Genomic DNA, 13,806 nt, shown 5'->3' on the forward strand with positions numbered 1-13,806 from the left:
TCAATAGTCGTCAACAATAGCAAGTCAAACAGCCGCCATGTCATCAGTAACAAGCAAAATAGTCAAGTCATGAGTACTAAGTCAAATAGTCTTATTATGGAGACGGATACGTCATTATTAGGAAAAAAATAACTGTCGTCACAAGTAGAAAGCCAATTAGTCAAGTCATTAATATCGAGCCAATCTAGTATAGTCACAAGTAGAAATCCGAAAGTCATAATCCGTCAAGTCATAATTAGGAAACCAAACAGCCGTCAAGTCAAAAGTAAAAAGCCAAAGAGCCGTCAAGTCATGACTGTATAGTCAAATATTCGTTGTCATAAATAGTAAGCAAATCTAGTAGTAGTAAATCTGGTCACCAGTAGCAAACAAAATAGCCATCAAGTCAACACTAAGTTAAATTGTGTCAAGTTATCACTAGTAAGTCAATATAGTTGACAAGTCATCAGTATAAAGTCAGATCGTCGTCAAATAATCAGCAGAAAGCAAACTAGCAGTCATGTTCTAATCAGTAAGCCACAACTAGTCGTGAAGTCATCATCAGCAAACCGCTTAGCCTTCAAATTTAAAAATCGTGTTATGGGTAGTAAACTAATAAACAATCTATTCATCATCATCAAGCCAACTAGTCATCATCATCAAGCAAACTAGCCATCAAATCATCAGCAACAAGCCAACTAGCCGTAAAGTCATCAGCAGCAAGCCAACTAGCCGTCAAGTCATCAGCAGCAAGCCAACTAGCCGTCAAGTCATCAGCAGCAAGCCAACTAGCCGTCAAGTCATCAGCAGCAAGCCAACTAGCCTCCAAGTCACCAGCTGCAAGCCAACTAGCCGTCAAGTCATCAGCAGCAAGCCAACTAGCCGTCAAGTCATCAGCAGCAAGCAAACTAGCCGTCAAGTCATCAGTAGCATGCCACCTAGCTTTCAAATCTAATGCAGTAAGCGAAATATCTGTCGTGTTAACATTAGTAAGCTAATAAACCATCTATTTAATAGTAGCAAGCCAACGAGTCGTCAAGCTATCAGCAACAAGCCAACTAGCCGTCAAGTCATCAGCAACAACCCAACTAGCCGTCAAGTCATCAGCAAAAAGCCAAATAGCCATCAAGTCATCAACAGCAAGCCTAAGTCATCAGTAACAAGCCAACTAGCCATCAAGTCATCTGAAGCAAGCCAACTAGCCATCAAGTCATCAGCAACAAGCCAACTAGACAAGTCATCATCATCAAGCAAACTAGCCATAAGTCATATGAAGCAAGCCCACTAGCCTTCAAGTCATCAGCAACAAGCCAACTAGCCTTCAAGTCATCAGCAAAAAGCCAACAAGCCGTCAATTCATCAGCAGCATGCCACCTAGCTTTCAAATCTAATGCAGTAGCCGAAATATCTGTCGTGTTAACATTAGTAAACTAATAAAACATCTATTTAATAGTAGCAAGCCAACTAGCCGTCGAGTCATCAGCAACTACCCAACTAGCATTCAAGTCATCAGCAAAAAGCCAAATAGCCGTCAAGTCATCAACAGCTAGCCAACTAGCCCTCAAATAACATCAGTCTTCAAATCTACAGCAGTAAGCCAAAAGTCTGTCGTGTTATCAGTAGTAAAGTAATAAACAACCTATTCATTAGTAGCAAGCCCACTAGCCATAAGTCAACTTCATTAAGCAAATTAAACTCAAGTTATCTGAAGCAAGCCAACTAGCCATCAAGTAATCAGCAACAAGCCAACTAGCCATCAAGTCATCTGAAGCAAGTCAACTAGCCATTAAGTCATCAGCAACAAGCCACCTAGCCTACAAATCTAAAGCAGTAAGCCAAATATCTGTCGTGTTGTCATTAGTAAACTAATAAACCATCTTTTCATTAGTAGCAAGCCCACTAGCCTTCAAGTCATCAGCAACAAGAAAACTAGCCGTCAAGGCATCATTATCAAGCCAACTAGACATTACTTCATCAGCAACAAGCCAACTAGCCATCATCAAGCAAACTAGCCATCAAGTCATCTGAAGCAAGCCAACTAACCATCAAGTCATCAGCAACAAGCCACCTAGCCTTCAAATCTAAAGCAGTAAGCCAAATATCTGTCATGTTAGCAGTTGTAAACTAATAAACAATCTATTCATTAGTAGCAAGCCCACTAGTCATCATCATCAAGCCAACTAGCCATCAAGTCATCATTATCAAGCAAACTAGTCATCAAGTCATCATCAAGACAACTAGCCATCAAGACATCAGCAAAAAGCCAACTAGCCATCAAGTCTTCTTAAGCTAGCGACTATTAGAAACAAGCTACCTAGCCTTCAAATCTAAAGCAGTAAGTCAAATATCTGTCGTGTTATAAGTTGTAAATTAATAAAGAATCTATTCATTAGTAGCAAGCCCACTCACCTTCAAGTCATCAGCATTAAGCCAACTAGCCGTCAAGTCATCTGAAGCAAGCCAACTAGCCTTCAATTCATCAGCAATAAGCCACCTAGCCTTCAAATCTAAAGCAGTAAGCCAAATATATGTCGTGTTAGCAGTTGTAAACTAATAAACAATCTATTCATTAGTAGCAAGCCCACTCGCCTTCAAGTCATCAGCATTAAGTCAACTAGCATTCAAGTCATCAACAACAAACCAACTAGACGTCAAGTCATCTGAAGCAAGCCAACTAGCCATCAAGTCATCAGCAACAAGCCAACTAGCCTTCAAATCTAAACCAGTAAGCCAAATATCTGTCGTGTTAGCAGTTGTAAACTAATAAAAAATCTATTCATAAGTAGCAAGCCAAGTAGTCATCAAGTAATCATCATCATCATACCACCAAGCCTTCAAGTCATCAACAGCAAGCCAACTAGCCCTAAAATCAACATCAGCCTACAAATCTACAGCAGTAAGCCAAATATCTGTCGTGTTATCAGTTGTAAACTAATAAACAATCTATTCATTAGTAGCAAGCCAAGTAGTCATCATCGTTAAGCCAACTAGCCATCAAGTCATCATTATCAAGCAAACTAGCCATCACATCATCAGCAACAAGCCAACTAGCCGTCAAGTCATCAGTAGCAAGCCAACTAGCCGTCAAGTCATCAGCAGCAAGCCAACTAGCCATCAAATCATCAGTAACAAGCCAACTAGCCGTCAAGTCATCAGTAGCAAGCCAACTAGCCGTCAAGTCATCAGTAACAAGCCAACTAGCCGTCAAGTCATCAGTAGCAAGCCAACTAGCCGTCAAGTCATCAGCAGCAAGCCAACTAGCCATCAAATCATCAGTAGCAAGCCAACTAGCCGTCAAGTCATCAGTAGCAAGCCAACTAGCCGTCAAGTCATCAGTAGCAAGCCAACTAGCCGTCAAGTCTAAAGCAGTAAACTAAATATCTGTCGTGTTTTCAGTACTAAACTATTAAACCATCTATTCTTTAGTAGCAAGCCAAGTAGTCATCATCATCAAGCCAACTAGACGTCAAGCCATCATTTGCAAGCCAACTAGCTATCAAGTCATCATCTGCAAGCCGACTAGCTGTAATTACATCAGCAGCAAGCCAACTAACCGTCAAGTCATCAACAGCATGCTATCAATCGTTTACATCATTAACAGCTAGTCTACTAGCAATCAAGATTTCAACAAGGAAATAGCCATTACTTTACACGAAAAAGACAGTTAGCCCAGACATCAGCTATTCAGATAGCCATTTGGTCATCAGTAGCAATGCAACTAACCATCAAGTTATTTTCATAAGCAGCATTCTAACTAGCCAGTTAAATAGCCTCCAATTAGCCAGCTTTCATATCAGTAGCATCACGCAAATTAGCCGTCAAGTCATAAGCCATCAAGACATAAGTAGCCCTTCAATTAACACTGCTTTAGTAGCTGGAAAACTAAACGTCATTTTTTTAACAATCAGCCAAATTACTGTCAACATGCTTTCAAGTTATCCTAACCCTAGCCCTAAAATTATCAGCCCACTATCAGCCAGTAGCCAACAAATAAACATTGGCCCGCCAATAGCCTTCAAGTAGAGATCCGCCATTAGCCTTCAAGTAAAACGGGCCCGCCATAAGCCTTCAAGTAAACAGAAGCCCGCCATTAGCCTTTAAGTAGAGGACCGCCACAAATAACACTACTAACCGACAACCGACCAACGAACGACAACTAATCCACTAACCGACAACCAACCGACCAGCAACCAAAAACCAACAAACTACAACTAACACCATTAACCGACAACCGACCAACGAACGACAACTAATCCACTAACCGACAACCAACCGACCAACAACCAAAAACCAACAAACTACAACTAACACCATTAACCGACAACCGACCAACGAACGACAACTAATCCACTAACCGACAACCAACCGACCAACAGCCAACAGACAAAAACCAACAAACTACAACTAACACCATTAACCGACAACCGACCAACGAACGACAACTAATCCACTAACCGACAATCAACCGACCAACGACCAAAAACCAACGAACCACAATTAACACCATTAACCGACAATCGACCAACGAACGACAACTAATCCATTAACCGACAACCAACCAACCAGTGACCAAAAACCAACGAAATACAACACCACTAACCGACAACCGACCAACGAACTACAACTAACACCATTAACCGACAACCAACCAACCAACGAACCAACGAACCACAAATAACACCACTAACCGACAACCGACCTACGAACGACAACTAATCCACTAACCGACAACCAACCGACCAACAACCAAAAACCAACAAACTACAACTAACACCATTAACCGACAACCGACCAACGAACGACAACTAATCCACTAACCGACAACCAACCGACCAACAACAAAAAACCAACAAACTACAACTAACACCATTAACCGACAACCGACCAACGAACGACAACTAATCCACTAACCGACAATCAACCGACCAACGACCAATAACCAACGAACCACAATTAACACCATTAACCGACAACTAATCCACTAACCGACAACCAACCGACCAACAGCCAACAGACAAAAACCAACAAACTACAACTAACACCATTAACCGACAACCGACCAACGAACGACAACTAATCCACTAACCGACAACCAACCGACCAGCAACCAAAAACCAACAAACTACAACTAACACCATTAACCGACAACCGACCAACGAACGACAACTAATCCACTAATTGACAATCAACCGACCAACGACCAACGACCAATAACCAACGAACCACAATTAACACCATTAACCGACAACTAATCCACTAACCGACAAACAACCGACCAACAGCCAACAGACAAAAACCAACAAACTACAACTAACACCATTAACCGACAACCGACCAACGAACGACAACTAATCCACTAACCGAAAACCAACCGACCAACAACAAAAAACCAACAAACTACAACTAACACCATTAACCGACAACCGACCAACGAACGACAACTAATCCACTAACCGACAATCAACCGACCAACGACCAAAAACCAACGAACCACAATTAACACCACTAACCGACAACCGACCAACGAACGACAACTAATCCATTAACCGACAACCAACCAACCAGTGACCAAAAACCAACGAACTACAACACCACTAACCGACAACCGACCAACGAACTACAACTAACACCATTAACCGACAACCAACCAACCAACGAACCAACGAACCACAAATAACACCACTAACCGACAACCGACCTACGAACGACAACTAATCCACTAACCGACAACCAACCGACCAACAACCAAAAACCAACAAACTACAACTAACACCATTAACCGACAACCGACAACCGACCAACGAACGACAACTAATCCACTAACCGACAACCAACCGACCAACAACAAAAAACCAACAAACTACAACTAACACAATTAACCGACAACCGACCAACGAACGACAACTAATCCACTAACCGACAACCAACCGACCAGCAACCAAAAACCAACAAACTACAACTAACACCACTAACCGACAACCGACCAACGAACGACAACTAATCCACTAACCGACAACCAACCGACCAACAACAAAAAACCAACAAACTACAACTAACACCATTAACCGACAACCGACCAACGAACGACAACTAATCCACTAACCGACAATCAACCGACCAACGACCAATAACCAACGAACCACAATTAACACCATTAACCGACAACCGACCAACGAACGACAACTAATCCACTAACCGACAACCAACCGACCAACAACCAAAAACCAACAAACTACAACTAACACCATTAACCGACAACCAACCAGCTAACGATCAAATACCAACGAACCACAACTAAACACTAACCGATGACTGACCAACTAAAGACAACAAACCAACTAGCCAACAGCAACCAACGGCAACAAAACAACTAACCACAACTATCAGCATTAACCGACAACAGACCAATAAACGACAACTAACTCGGCAATCGTAACCAACCAACCAACGACCACCATAACTAAAACCACACACTTACAACAACACGTCTAAAAACCAACAAACGTCGATTGACACCGCTAACCGACAAGCAACAAGCAGCCAGGAAATAACAAGACGGTTAGAAACCAGCATCTAACCGTAAGTCAGAAGCCAACCAGCTGCCACCTCGAACTTGGATCCAACCCAGATGCCGGCAACCCAACAAGAACCCTCAAACCCAACAAGAATTGCAACCCATCATGAATTCTACAACACAACCAGATTTCTGCAACCCAACAATAAATCTGCAACTCAACATGATTTCTGCGACCCAACAAGAACTCTGCGATACAACAGAAAGAAAGATTAAGCGCTAGTAAATGATTGGTGAGTGCTTAACGCACAGTTTTAACAGTTTAGCTCTCAGTGCTAATAAATGTTCATTATGGCTAGCCATATAAACAAACATTTTGCTCATAATTTTTAAAGAAGCAATATACTTTTTTGTTAAATACTAATAAATCAGATCTGAAATATTGTATTCTCATTATGCTATATAAAAAGACGAAGTAAACTAATACCGTCATTTTTTCAGCCCGCCCACAAGCCTTCAAGTCAGCAAGAAAATTGACGTCAACCTATTATATGTCAAAATATCAGCCCAAAGCCTTTAACAAAAACAGCCAATTATCCATCAACGAATTGCCAGCCAGTCTAAGACCTACTTTCATCATGCCTAGTGTCCGTATTGAGCCGATTCATAAGCCTAAAGCCAACCAGCAGCCTGGCGACCAATCTTCAACATATTACCAGCTAGCTCACGACACAAACGAAGCCAACTTGTTTATCATCAACATATTACCTGCTAGCTCACGACACAAATGAAGCCAGCTTGTTTATCATCAACATATTACCTGCTAGCTCACGACACAAACGAAGCCAACTTGTTTATCATCAACATATTACCTGCTAGCTCACGACACAAATGAAGCCAGCTTGTTTATCAACATATTACCTGCTAGCTCACGACACAAACGAAGCCAGCTTGTTTATCATCAACCGTTTACCAGCCTGCTCACAACCACACAACCAAGAAGTCAGCCTTATACCCGTCAACAAACCAGCCGCTATCTTCTTCTTCGTTCTTAATTTTTAGTGTTAGAAGGGATCGAGCCTTATCTGCCAGAGGGTTAGAATTCGAGACTTTTTTTCAAATTTATCAACTATGAGCTTTTGCCGACTCGACCACGCCTCCATCACAATTAAGGATACGTGCTTTTCTTTTTGGATTTGCTTCCATAGCCTATGTCCAACCAAGTACACCCACAAGGCAGCAGTTGATTAATTTTGGAGTTGTCTCTCCTAGAAGAGTGGCTGTCCCCAGCTAACGAGCCTCATCTGCCCGAGGGTTCTAACTCGAGACTTTACGGTTTAGCAACCATGAGCTTTACCTACTCGACCACGCCGAACCCCAGCCGCTATCTAATTAGCCGCAAGCTAATTAGGCAACATCTTTCCAGTTGCTAACCCACTAGCCCACTAGCATCCCGCTCCACCAAGAATCAGCAGTCATTCGCAAATCACTCGCCCATCCAGTAATGAATCAGCAAACATCCACAACCCGACAACACATCAGTAACTAGTCCCTTTGACAATATCTACTAGCAACTAGCACACCCAGAAGAAAGCCAACCAGCCAACAACAAACAGCAAACTACTCAGACAACGGAAATACCAATAACGACTACAAATCAATATTCTAGCATCCAGCGCAATACCATAGAAGCAACCATCAGCTGACAACTAGACAGAAGTCCGTAAAGACAAATAACCAGCCCACTAGTTGACCAGCAACCTACTCTCCAGCCCTCAGCCAAAGAGCATTCAAAACCAATAGCCTAACCGAATCCTGCCCAGAATCCTGCATCGAAACATAAATCATGCAACCGAACATAAATCATGCAACCATACATGAATTGTGCAACCATACATGAATTGTGCAACCATACATGAATTGTGCAAAACAGAATGAATCATGTAACCAATCAAGAAATCTACAAACATCCAAGAATCCTGCAACCCATCAAGAATACTGCAACCCATCAAGAATACTGCAACCCATCAAAAATCATGCAACCCATCAAGAATCCCGCAACCCAACACTCTTTGTGCAACCCATGAAGAATCCTGCAACATAAAATGATTTCTGCAACCCCACAAGATTTCTACAACCCAACATAATCATGGAACCCAAGAAGAATTTTTCATACCAACAAGAATCCTACAACCCAACAATGATCCTGCAACCCATCAAGAATCCTGCAATTAGTCGAGAATACTGCAACATGAAATGATTTCTAAAACCAAAAATAATCATGCAACCCAGCTAGAATTTTTCATACCAACCAAAATCCTGCAACCCATAACGTTTCTTCAACCCAAAAAGAATCCTACAAAAAAAAACAATTATGCCAACCATTAAGAATCTTGCAACTCAACAAGATTTCTGCAACCCAACAAGAATTTTGCAACCAATCAAGAATCCAGCAACCCGTCAAGGATACTGCGACAAGAGTTTTACAACCCAACATAATCATGCAACCCAACAAAATCATGCAACCAAACATAATCATGCAATCCAACAAGAATCCTGCAGCCTAACAAGAATCTTGCAACCTAAAAAGGTTTCTGCAACCTAACAAGGATCATGCAACCCATCAAAAATCATGCAAAAAATCGAGAATCCTGGAACCCAACAAGATTTATGCAACTAAAAAGGATCCTACATAAAAGCAAAAATAATGCCAAGCAATAAGTTTCCTGCAACCTAACAAAAAACCTGCAACTCAACAGGAATCATTTAACATAACAAGAATCCTGCAATCCATTAGGAACCTTGCAAACTAACCAAAATTTTTGCAATACAAGAAACCTGCAGCCCTTCAAGAATGCTGTAACCCATTAAGAATTTTGCAACCCAAAAAGATCATGCAATCCAACAAGAATAGTTCATGCCTATAAGAATCCTACAACCAATTAAGAATTCTGAAACCACCAGGAATCTTGCAACACAACAAGGATACTGCAACCCACTAAGAATCCTGCAACCCAACAAGGATCCTGCAACCCATCAAGAAACCTGCAACCGGTCAGGAATCCTGCAAAATAAAATGATTTCTAAAGCCCAACATAATCATGCAACCCAAAAGTATTTTTCATACCAACAAAAACCTGAAATCCATAAACATTTTTGCAACCCAAAAAGGATCCTACCAAAAAACATTATGCAAACCAACAAGATTTCTGCAAGTTAACAAGAAACCTGCAACCCAACAAGATTTATGCAACCCAACAATATTTATGCAACCCAACAAGATTTATGCAACCCAACAAGATTTATGCAACCCAACAAGATTTATGCAACCCAACAAGAATTATGCAACCCAACAAGAATTATGCAACCCAACAATATTTATGCAACCCAACAAGATGTATGCAACCCAACAAGATTTATGCAACCCAGCAAGATTTATGCAACCCAGCAAGATTTATGCAACCTAACAAGAAACCTACTACCCAATAAGAATCATGCAACCCTTCAAGAATCCTGCAACCCATTAAGAATCCAGCAACCCATTAAGAATCCAGCAACCCAACAAGATAATGCAACCCAACAAAAATATTTCATCCCTTTAAGAATCCTACAACCGATTAAGAAACCAGCAACCAAACAAGAATCTTGCAACACAAAAAGATTTCTGCAACCCAAAAACAATCATGCAACAAATCGTGAATCCTGCAATCTTACAAGATTTCTGCAACCCAACAAAATTATGCAACCCATTAAAATCATGCAACCCATCAAGAAACCTGCAACACATCAAAAACACTTAACTCATCAGGAAACCTGCAACCTAAATATATTTCTGCAACCCAACAAGATTTCTGAATCCTAACAAAAAACCTGCAACTCAACAGGAATCATTTAACATAACAAGAATCCTGCAATCCATTAGGAACCTTGCAAACTAACCAAAATTTTTGCAATACAAGAAACCTGCAGCCCTTCAAGAATGCTGTAACCCATTAAGATCTTGCAACCCAAAAAAAAATCATGCAATCCAACAAGAATAGTTCATGCCTATAAGAATCCTACAACCAATTAAGAATTCTGAAACCACCAGGAATCTTGCAACACAACAAGGATACTGCAACCCACTAAGAATCCTGCAACCCAACAAGGATCCTGCAACCCATCAAGAAACCTGCAACCGGTCAAGAAACCTGCAACTGGTCAAGACTCCTGCAAAATAAAATGATTTCTAAAACCCAACATAATCATGCAACCCAACAAGTATTTTTCATATCAACAAAAATCCTGAAATCCATAAACTTTGTTGCAACCCAAAAAGGATCCTACTGAAAAACATTATGCAAACCAATAAGATTTCTGCAAGTTAACAAGAAACCTACAACCCAACAAGATTTATGCAACCCAACAATATTTATGCAACCCAACAAGATTTATGCAACCCAACAAGATTTATGCAACCCAACAAGATTTATGCAACCCAACAAAATTTATGCAACCCAACAAGATTTATGCAACCCAACAAAATTTATGCAACCCAACAATATTTATGCACCCCAACAAGATTTATGCAACCCAACAAGATTTATGCAACCCAACAAGATTTATGCAACCCAACAAAATTTATGCAACCCAACAATATTTATGCACCCCAACAAGATTTATGCAACCCAACAAGATTTATGCAACCCAACAAGATTTATGCAACCCAACAAAATTTATGCAACCCAACAAGATTTATGCAACCTAACAAGAAACCTACTACCCACCAAGAATCATCCAACCCTTCAAGAATCCTGCAACCCACTGAGAATCCTGCAACCCAACAAGAATCCTGCAACCCACTGAGAATCCTGCAACCCAACAAGAATCCTGCAACCCACTGAGAATCCTGCAACCCAACAAGATAATGGAACCCAACAAAAAAATTTCATCCCTATCAGAATCCTACAACCGATTAAGAAACCTGCAACCCAACAAGAATCTTGCAACACAAAAAGATTTCTGCAACCCAAAAACAATCATGCAACAAATCGAGAATCCTGCAATCTTACAAGATTTCTGTAACCCAACAAAATTATGCAACCCATTAAAATCATGCAACCCATCAAGAAACCTGCAACACATCAAAAACACTTCCATTCATCAGGAAACCTGCAACCCAAATATATTTCTGCAACCCAACAAGATTTCTGAATCCTAACAAAAAACCTGCAAGTTATCAAGAAACACACTACCTATCAAGAATCCTCCAACCCATCAAGAATCTTCCAACCCATCAAGAATCCTGCAACCCATTAAGAATGAGGCAACCCAACAAACATCCTGCAACCCAAAAAGTATATTTCATCCCTATAAGAATCCTACAACCGATAAGAATCCTGCGCTCGCATTTTATTGGTGAGTTCTTAACTTCTAACGCTTAGTTTTCACAGTTTAGCTCTCAGTGCTAATAAATGTTTAATATTGTTTTTGGCAAGCAATATACAAAAATGATGCTCACAATTTTTGTAGAAGCAATACATTTTTTGTGTGTTAAATAGTAATAAATCAGATTTGGAATTATCGTATGCTAATTTTACGATGTATAAAAAGGCGAAGTAAACTAATACCTATATTCATTTTTCAGTCAACTCACACGCCCACAACCAAGAAGAAACCAGCCTATTATCAGTAACTTTATTATCAGTGAGCCTTCAAACCAACAAGAAAATGCCCTAAACCTGTTATTTGTCAAATTATTATCAGCCCAGAATCAAATAGCAAATCAGACGCCAGCCAACTGTCCATCAACGTATGACCAGCCAGCCTCAAGCCCACAACCAACATGTCTATCGGCCAATATCAGCCGATTCACCGACCCACAGCCAACCAGCTGCCAGGCTACTAATTTTTAACATACAGCCTGCTAGCTCTCAACGAAAATGACGCCAGCTTATAAATCAAATTTTTCCAGGAAGCCCACACGTCCACAATCAAGACGCCACCTACTATTTGTAAATATAGTACCAGCCTTCCCACAAGCAACAAAAAACCAAGACGCCAGCCTTATGTTCGTCAACAAACCTGCCGCAAACTAATTAGCCAACAGCTTTCCAGTTGGTCCACCATCTAGCATCAAGCACCATCGGCAATCAGCAACCATCTGCTAATCAGTAATGAATCAGCAATATATCCACAACTAGTCTCTTTGACAATACCTACTAGCAACTAGCACAACCAGAAGAAAGCCAACCAACCAACAACAAACAACAAACAGCAAACTGCTCAGACAATGGAAATCCCAATAACCACTACGAACCCAATATTCTAGCACCCAGAGCAATAAAAGACAAGCCCACCATGTGCTAGCGCACTAACTGTCAAACAACCTGCCCACTATATAAGAAGCAACCAGGCTATTAGCTGACAAAGATGTGTGCACACCTAATGAAAACAGTGGCCAAAAACAGAACTGTGTACAATTTAACTCAGTGGCCGATAAAAGAACTGTTTACGTCTAATTAACACGTTGGCCAAAAACATAACTCCTACACACGAAGATGAAACAATGGCCGAATACAGATCTCTAAACACCCAACTGACGCAGTGTTCGAATAAAACCTGCATATCATATTTACTGAACTGTAACACCTAACTGACAGTGGTCCCAAGAAAAACTGCAAACATAATTGACACAGTGGCCCAAAGCATACCTGTACACATAATTGACACAGTGGCCCATAACAAAAATGTACAGTGCTGAAACGAGAAACAGTCAGCTTCTCAGGATCTTGATCGCTCCGCGAGACCATATATAACTTGACACTTAGATGCTACTACAGAGACGTAGCGACCCTTCCCGGCGCCCGGGTACAAACTTTCGATTTGCACCCCCCCCCTCTCAAACTTTCGGTTTGCACCCCCCCCCCCCCACACCCCAACCCCTTCAAACTTTCAATTTGTTTTTACAACCCATTTTGGCGCCCCCTAAGGTCGGCGCCCGGTGACATATACCCCTCGCCCCCCCCCCCCCCCTCTCGCTACGCCTCTGTGCTACAATGTAATGTTGCTATTATAGTATAATGATAGCAACTACATTTTGAAATTTTCTTCGCATCTAATACTAGAGTTTTCAGGGATCTATATCACAATATATGTTTAAGCTCGTCAGACTGATTATAAATACTATTTTTTTCGTGTATTTACCATTCTAGACTTTAAGAACATTATGACCAATCTACTATTCGTTGTTAATCAAATTTACTTAATTCTAAATTTATAACTTTAAAATAAAATATTAATGTAACATTCTTTTTTAATGATGATTAAAAAAA

This window comes from Physella acuta, unplaced genomic scaffold, assembly GCF_028476545.2.
Source record: "Physella acuta isolate Inbredline_101_S28 unplaced genomic scaffold, ASM2847654v3 ptg001904l, whole genome shotgun sequence".
NCBI lineage: Eukaryota > Metazoa > Mollusca > Gastropoda > Physidae > Physella > Physella acuta.